The sequence below is a fragment of the Ursus maritimus genome, unplaced genomic scaffold (genome assembly GCF_017311325.1).
Source record: "Ursus maritimus isolate PB19 unplaced genomic scaffold, ASM1731132v1 scaffold_3, whole genome shotgun sequence".
NCBI lineage: Eukaryota > Metazoa > Chordata > Mammalia > Carnivora > Ursidae > Ursus > Ursus maritimus.
In genome coordinates, this window is record NW_024425563.1 from 13590811 (window position 1) to 13599162 (window position 8352).

The following is an 8352-nucleotide window of genomic DNA, read 5'->3' on the forward strand; positions in this document are numbered from 1 at the left end:
AGGGCCCGAGGATCCGGACGCCGACAGCGGGAAGGGTGTGCGGAGGGCCGGCAATCGGGATAGAGAGAGTGGGGAGAGAAGGGTAGAGAGGATCGGGGTGAGGAGAGCGGGGGAGAGGGGTGCGGAGGGCCCCCGAGAGCCGGGGAGGGCGCGCGGAGCGCCGGGGTTCCGACGCCGAGGACGCGGCGCCCGGGTCTTCCGGGAGCGCCCAGTTCGTGCGCTCGGGCTCCGCCCCTTAAAGCGGAAGCGGCGCGGACACCCTCACAGGCTAGCCTGGCCCTCGGGTCCTGGATTCCATAAATAGATTTAATGCAAAATGCGAAGGCACCCTCTGTGACCTCCCCTTCTCCCGTGCCTCTCAGTCTCCACCGACATCTTTGTAGCTTTCCTTACAGAAGGCATGGAAAGGCTGAGACGCGCAGTGAATTTAAAGGCCGTTCTGCAAACAGGTAGGGTTTTCAGCTAAGCAGAATGTGAGGAGCGGCGGGGAGAGGTGATCCTTGCACCGAGAGTACAGGCTGCATTGATTTGGGAAATGTGCTTGGACCTTGAGGAGTGGCTCCTGAAAGACCATACTTATTAATTTAACCAATACTTTTTGAGCCCAGTACGTATTTCTTTTTTTTTTTTTTTTTAAGATTTTATTTATTTATTTGACAGAGAGAGACAGCCAGCGAGAGAGGGAACACAAGCAGGGGGAGCGGGAGAGTTCGAAGAAGCAGGCTCTTAGTGGAGAAGCGTGATGTGGGGCTGGAACCCCGAACGCTGGGATCACGCCCTGAGCAGAAGGCAGATGCGTAACCACTGCGCTCCCCAGGCGCCCCCAGTATGTATTTCTTAAGCATAACTTAATATTATCAAGGCTCCATAATATGTATTGAACTAGGTATCATGCTAGGCTCCGCAACATGGAGACACACAGAGACACACATCTTGCCCTTACAAGTTGATCGCTCATGAGGGAGACCCCGCAGGGGAACACATAATGTGCAATTGCAAAGTGTGGCAAGAGCATGAAAGAAATGAAGAATTGGGAGAACCCCAAGGGTGGCAGCTATTTTGGAGAGGAAGGGTGGGAGGGTGTTCAGACATGTGAAGAAGAAAGCCCTCAAGAAGAAGGAGTTGAGTGTGAGGATTTGGGGGAGGAGGGCTGTTTGTTTGTTTTAACCTTGAAGAACCAAAGGAAGGTCATATGGCTCTAAACAGCAAGGGGGAGAGAAACAGAGGTGACGGTGGGGGTAGTGGGGGCCAAAGCAGTGATATTGTTGGTGGGGGGGGTGCAGCTTCTCAAGGAGCTATAGTCACCCAAGCAGGTGAAGTTGAGGGACCCTTGGGGCCCATGTGAATGTCAGTGAGGAGAATAATGTCATCCATATTAAGGCACATGGGCAGCAAAATCACACCTTTCGATCAAATATGAACCCTAAATCAGAATTTGTAAGGGCAGCCTCTAAAAATCGCGAATGTTGATTTGCGGTCAAGCTGCTTCTCACATGGGTCATTTTATGTAATCTGGTTCAGGATTAGTAACAGCACAGATGTATTTGGGATGATTAATGACTTAAGAGACGAACTATACAAACAGACACTGGCCAGATATATGACAGTAGAACCCGGACCCTCAGTCTCCAGCCACTGGCCCCGGACAGTCAGGGCTAAGTCAATGCCTGCCAAGTTCTCTAATTTTCATCCCCCACTTGCATCTCAGGACCAACCAGAGAAAGCCAAATGTCTTCTCCAAACTGATCACAGAAAATGTCCTGGTTGTGCCAACAACCTCCGATTAGGGCACACCTGAAGCCTTTTTTTCCCTCTATAAACCTAGCATTTGAGTCTCCACTGGCATTTGAGACTCTGCCACGTGCAAGTGATGGTGGCTGACTTCCTTGCTATAGAAATCTCTGACTAGCCTCTGTTTGTTCTCATTTGGGTGGTCTCCGTTTTTGGTTTTTTTGGGGGGGAGGTTGTGTTTTTTTTTTTTTTCCCACAGAAATTCTCTTCACAGCTAAGCCAGCTACCTGTTAATAGTTTCTACTTCTTGGAGACGTTCCTGCTGCTGCTGTTAACTCTGGTACCACTAGGTGGCACCATCCTCTCGCGAAGTGCACGGAAGCTTCCTCAGCCTTCCCAGACTCGACTGAGAAGAGAAGAACCAGGTGGGTGTGGAAAGAGAGTTGCAAAGGCCCACCTGGCTGTGCTTATTTTCTCACAGGATCCACACGCCTGTGATTTTGGCATTTCCCATGTGACATTGTTACAGAGCGGGTGTGATGCAGGGCAAGTACTTGTTCAAGACTCCCGGGGGAAGGGGATGGAGATGGCGAATTGGCTCCACAACTAATTGTTGTCAACCTCAGCACGTTTCACATTTGGGGCAGGATAATTCTTTGTTGTGTGTGACGGGGCGGGGGCTGAACTGTGCCTTGCAGGATGTTTAGCAGCATCTCTGGCCTCTACCCATTTGATGCCAGAAACCCCCCTTTTCCAGACTATGACTTTAAAATATGTCTTTGAATGCTGCCAGATGGCCTCTGGGGAGCAAAGTTGTCCCTGGGTGAGAACCACCGGGCTTAGCTCCTGTGGAGGACAGTTCTCCGTTGACACCCTTTCAGCAATTCCCCCCTCAACACACACACACTCGTTTTCTTCAGAATAGGGTATCAGGGAAGAGAAGGCCCTGAGCAGGCCTACAGCACACACTCCTGCAGCACCACCCCAGCCCCCCTGCATGAGGATCCCTGTGGGGAAGATGAGGCCCGGCTTCCCCTCCCCGCCCCCACCCCAAGCCAAGGGGATTGTCAGGCAAATAAGAAGTTCCAGGACTGACTCCCCACCTACCTCCCACCAGGTCCCGCTTGGTACACCTGGCCTGCAATCAGCTCCCAAGAGAATGGGACCCTGACATGAAAATTGTGGCCCTGGGCCACCCCCATGCATCCACTCCCATCTGAAACACTGCTGGAGAAGGAGGACACTGCAGGACGAGGCTGCAGCAGGCGGGCTAGCCCACCTCCCTCGCTCGCACGTGTGGCAGCGATTCTCACAGCCCTCCCAAGCCTTCCACGTCTCTGCCCTCCAGCAGGCCACGGGAAAACTGTGGCTCCCATGGTGGTCCTCATGGCCAAGCAGCAGGGGTTGTCCTGGGTCAGACTGCTGGGCCCTTCCAGGCTCCGGCACTCATTTGCAGTGGCCTTGGGCAAGGCACTACCTCTTTTCGGCTGTTTCTTCACTGATAAAAGAGGCTGAGCTTAGAACCTACCTGCTAGGTGATCTCTGCAAAGCCTGAGCATTAGCTGGCACACCTCAGCCATACGGGGAAAAGCAGAAAAGATGAGAACTGGCAGCTGCTTTGTACTTTTTTTTGCCTATTTGAGAAGGCTGGGTACGGCCTAAGGGCCAGCTGGCCTGATCTCCCCAGACACCTGAGACCCGCAAAAGGGAGTAGCAGAGCCCAAGGCCACACTGCTATCTAGGATAGTCAGATGTCACCCGGCTCGCCCTGTGGGCAGTATTTTTATTTTGCTCTAAGTTGACCTGAGAGATAACAGGAAGTGGATCAGATATCAGGGCCTCCTAGAAACATGTTGCTTCAAGGTATGGCCTATGAGAGGCAGTCCAGTGATATACAGGTATTTGGAGGTCTGAAGGTTGAGATCAGGGCTGGGGGGACATTAGCAAGGGGGATGAGCTGGCGGGTTTTGAGTCCGTGCATGCACCTCGCAGTTCATAATGTGTGATGAAATGTTTGGGGGCTTCTCCGCCTCCCCCCCACCCCGCCCTGCCGCCACCACCCCCTCAGGTTTGAGAAAGTCGTCTAGCTAGCCGGAAAGTAGGTCAGGGAAAGCTCTGAGAAGCAAGCTGTGAGAGTCTGGCATCCTCAGCCCAGTGCAGAGCTGGTCCGACTGTCCTAGCATGTTCTGGAATCACAGTGAACAGGAAGAGCTAGAACGGCTCTGACGCAGAAATCTGTGACTCAAAAAAAGAGAATCTAAATCACCACACTGTTATTCCCTTCCTTGTTGTTCAACTGGGTCCCCCAAAGGAACAGAAAAGAATATGAGGGGAGAGTATTTGGCATGGCAGTCCTCACATTTGAGACTGCCTGATGGTGAATGCTGCGGAATGACTTTGTTCTCTGTTTTTGGTCATAAACACACTAATCCTTGTAAAGCTATGAATGCCTTAATTCTTTGTGGGGGGAAAAATTGACCCTCCAAAGCTAGGGGCATAGAAGTGCAACAGAGGGTTCTTAGGCAAAAATTATGTTATTGTGTTACTTGCCAATGCAGTGATTCTTTGAGATTTCCAGTGGTACCCTGACAAATGTGGCTTGCTCCACAGCGCCCCCTAACGGGCCCCCACAGCTGCCCATCTTAGAAGGCCGCAGAGCTCCCTGAGAGAGAAAGAGAGGAAGAGAGAAAGAGAGGGAACAAACCATCTCAGCCAAAGACCCGCCCTTCCCAGTGGAAAGGATGAAGGAGCCTGGGGCCCTCAGTCTGGGCCCTGCTCACCCCTTCCCCTGGGTGGCCTCCGCGGCCCCTCCCACCCTCCCCCTCCCTTCCCACACCTCCTGGATGACATTTGATTGGGACCAAGAACAAACCAAACCTGGGTTTGAGGTTTGGGTGGGATGGTTGGCTTGGTTTCATTTCCTCAGAGGGAGGCAGATGAGGGTTGCGGCCAGTGGGAAGGAACTCGAGTCCAGCTGTCTGTAGGCAGGAGAGAATGGGCCAAGGATGGGATAGCGATGGAATGAGAAGGGAAGGAGGGAGACCGCTGCCTAAGGAGGACAAGAGCAGGAGAGCCCTGCTGCTGGTGGGCTCACGTCGGCCACTGGAGCAATGTGGAGGAGCTCTGCCAAGGGCATGTCAAGGTGAGGCTGTGGATTTTTCCCTGCCCCTAAAATAAGTTCCTCCCTTGCTCCACTGCATCCAAATGTCACAGGCCTGAGCATAAGTGAATGATTGCTCTCCCCACACCAGCTTTTTGCATACAAGAATAGTAACAACACCCAACCCTCTCTTCTGTTCTCTGCTGTGTGTATACCTTTCCACTATGCACTGGCAGGCAGGTGGCTGTGACCCAGAGGAGGGGCTGCTGTCACACAAGGCTGAGAAGGAATGGGTCCCAGCGACCCAAGTAGGGGACACCCAGCCTGTGCCTTCCAGAGGGGGAAGCATAACCAGAACGTGGATCCAGAAATCCCCGTCCAGAGTGGCTGGCACTGGGCAGAACCCCAGCTCTCCAGCAAAGCTGGTGTAACAAAGAGCATGGCTTGAGCCTGACGCGCCTAGGCTAGTGTGACCTCCGATAAGGCACATAAACTCTTGGAGCTTCGTTTCCCGTCCATAGAATATCAGGAGTGTGGGGAGGATTATGTGATATGGCGCATGTGAAGTTGATGGAATGAAAGACTGTTAGTAAATGTTTAGCATCCAAAAGGAATTGGAATGGAAATGGAACAATTTGGGGTAGAGGAGTTAGTCAAAGGCTCCTTTTCAGACTCTCTCCGCATCTTAATCAGGCTAGCCTCCTTCCGGCTCTCTGTTCTGCTCCACTTATAGGTGAGAGGAAGCCGGCCCTGTGCCTGATACAGAAGGAGAAAAACGGCCTGCTCCCTTCTGCTGAACTCTGAACACCTTTGTGCTCCTGCAAAGAGAGAGATTAGGAAATAACACACAGGAGGTAACCGAGCGTGCTAGGGCTAGGCCCAGTACTGCCCCTTTGCTTGCGGATCTGCTTTAATCCCCACGACAGGATGAAATCGGTTATAACCATTCCTATTTTCACCTTACAGATGGAGACCCTGATAATTAGAGGCAAAGCAGCCTGCTCCAGGGCCCAAGCTCCGCAACAGGATGCTGAAGGAGGAGGGAGGGGTAAAAAAAGTTCTGCAGTGCTCCGTGGTTGTTCTAGGTGGAAAAAGTAGGATTCGAGATCAAGAAAAATCAACTCTGTCTCCCTCCTCCCATCGGCACCTTTTCCGACTTGAGGCCAGGCAGTATCTCCTACCGGAGGCCTCATTTTCCAACATGGGGGGAAGCTGAGGACAGACCGGGAGGGCTGGGGGCGGTTGGAGCAGTCAGTGTCAGGAACTGGGAGAGAAGGGACCACGGGGAGAGGGTCTTCCAGACTCCAGTGCACTGCCCCCACCTTGGACGGCTACTCCAACCTCTGGAGCTGGTGAACCAGGGCTTGGAATGGACCAGAGGGTAACATGAGCTGGGAAATCTCCAGGGAGCCAGCAGGGGCAGAGCCACACAGGAAAGGAGGGACCCTGCCACGGCAACAGAGCCATTGAATAGCCCAGGGACAGGAGCAGCCATGGGCTTGGGGGCTGTGACAGGCAGGCAGGGATGGAAACTTGCAAAGCAAAGACCCCAGCGTCACTTCTCAGAGTCTGACCCAATGAGCTGAGGCAGGGAGTTTTTCTAAAACAAGTTAGCGTTTAGAACTCAAAGATGATGGCGCAGATGGAGTGGCAGCCACTTCTAAGGAGATCCCCAGCCTCCTCTCTGGTTTGTCCGCCTGACATGTGCCTGGCAATTTGGAAGCCACAACATCGAAGGTGACTGGTCTGCTGTGTGCACCGGGTTGGGGGAGGCAGCCAGCTGGGCTCTTAGCTCACTTGTTCTCTGCTTGCCATTGGCTCTACTTGGCCAGTTTGCCTCATGATACCCCAGAACCCCAGGAGTAATTAACCCTGAAGAAGCCAAGTCTTTGATCTTTTTTTAGAAAGTGAAAATGTATGAAATGATGCTTCAACAAACAAAACAATAATTTAAATGCTTATACTTTCGGGGTCCTTGTGGCTCAGTCAGTTGATCATCTGTCTCCTGATTTGGGTTCAGGTCCTGATCTCAGGGTCGTGGGATCAAGCTCAGCAACTAGCTCCAAGCTCAGCACAGAGTAGGCTTGAGACTCTCTCTCTCTCTCTCTCTTTCTCTCTCTGCTCCTCCCCCCACTTGTTCGCTCTCTATCTCCATCTCTTTAAAGAGCCAAAGGCAGATGCTCAAATGATTGAGTCACCCAGGTGCCCCAGTAAATAAAATCTTTAAAAATAAATAAGTGCTTATACCTTTTTCTTTTTAAATGCTTGTACCTTGCAAAATTGTATTTGAAAGTTGACTGTGCTTAGGTGAAATGGGTATGGCATGACGGAGTTTAGGAAGCTTTAACAAGCTCTAGAAAAACTTCAAAGATGTCACAGAATGAGCAAAACTCTCAGCTAAGGAAACAGTTTTTTTCCTGTGACTTTGATATCTAAATCAGTACCTCAAATCTTGGACCCGCAGTCTACAGGGACTGCCTAGATAGTATCAAATGTTCCCCGTGCTCTGCAATCCTTTCTTTTCTTCTCTCTCCTGCACACCCCTTTCGTGGGTTTATAGGCTAAGCCTCTATCTCTCCTCCCCCCCCCTTTGCCTGAGCAAGCAGACCCTTCCTTCTAGGGGCCCCCCGAGCTACAGACGAGAGTGACTTTCCTCTGGCATAGAGATGAGCCTGGAGTCTCCCCCCAGCCCCATAAATCACTACTGTCAGCTCCGTCTCCCTTTCATCAGGGAACTTCTAGAGGCTCAAAAACCTTGCGTGGCCCCTCATTGTCCTCAGCATAAAAAGCCCATAGCGTGTACTTTTTTTGGCAGTCCTAACTCTTGCGATCTGTGTTCCTTGATTGTCCCACGCGAGTGAGTGGGTGCAGTGGACACTAGAAAGTCATTGCTCCTCCGGGAACCTTTTCCCGACTCCTCTCCCCGCGCGGCTCGGGAACCCATGTGCCCCGCGCTCGCGGCCCCCGGGCTCTCATTGCCTGGATCCCGGTTGTCTGTGCCCCAGCCGGACTGCAGGCTGCAAGGGGCAGGGGTGGTGGCTGCCTCGTTGTCTGGGGTGTCGCGGACCTCGGCGCCCCATAATCGCGATAGGCGACCGGAGAGAACGGAGGTGGGGGTGCGGGGAGTGTCGCCGCCACTTCCGTGCCCGCGTCTGAGGGGCTGAGCCGCCGCCGAGCGCAGCGCGCCGATTGCTGTCCGGCGGAGCTGGAGACTGCCGCGCCGCTGGGTCTCCAGCAAAGAAAGGGTTAAGCCGCCAGACCCCCACCCCCCCAACCCAACGGCGAGGGGAAGAGTCCGGCAGAAGGTCCTGTTTACGGGAGCCGCTCGGGTCCGCTCGGCCCTGGGAGAGGCGTTGCCGTGGCAACGGGCCGGGCGCCCGCCAGCTGTGGATGAGCTCACTGGAGCGGCGGCGGGCGGGGGGCGGCGGCGGCGGCGGCGGTGGCGGGGCGCGCGGCCCGGCGGGGAGGACGCGGCAGCCGGCCGAGCCCGCCCTCCACTCGCCCACAGCGGCGGCCGGGCG

The 8352-nt window shown here is 53.6% G+C and overlaps 1 long non-coding RNA gene across 3 annotated transcripts; it reads left to right on the forward strand.

Moving 5' to 3' along the window:
* The first annotated feature begins 770 nt into the window (after nt 1-770).
* Nucleotides 771-6924, forward strand: LOC103669031. 3 transcript variants are annotated; one of them, XR_570187.2, is made up of 4 exons: nt 771-826; nt 1991-2156; nt 5565-5685; nt 5798-6924. It is a non-coding gene; the product is annotated as an uncharacterized LOC103669031 (long non-coding RNA). The 3 variants fall into 3 exon arrangements; XR_005838472.1 differs by having other exon boundaries at nt 781-826; nt 2006-2156; XR_570186.2 differs by lacking the exon at nt 771-826 and having other exon boundaries at nt 837-2156.
* Nucleotides 6925-8352: the final 1428 nt, after the last annotated feature.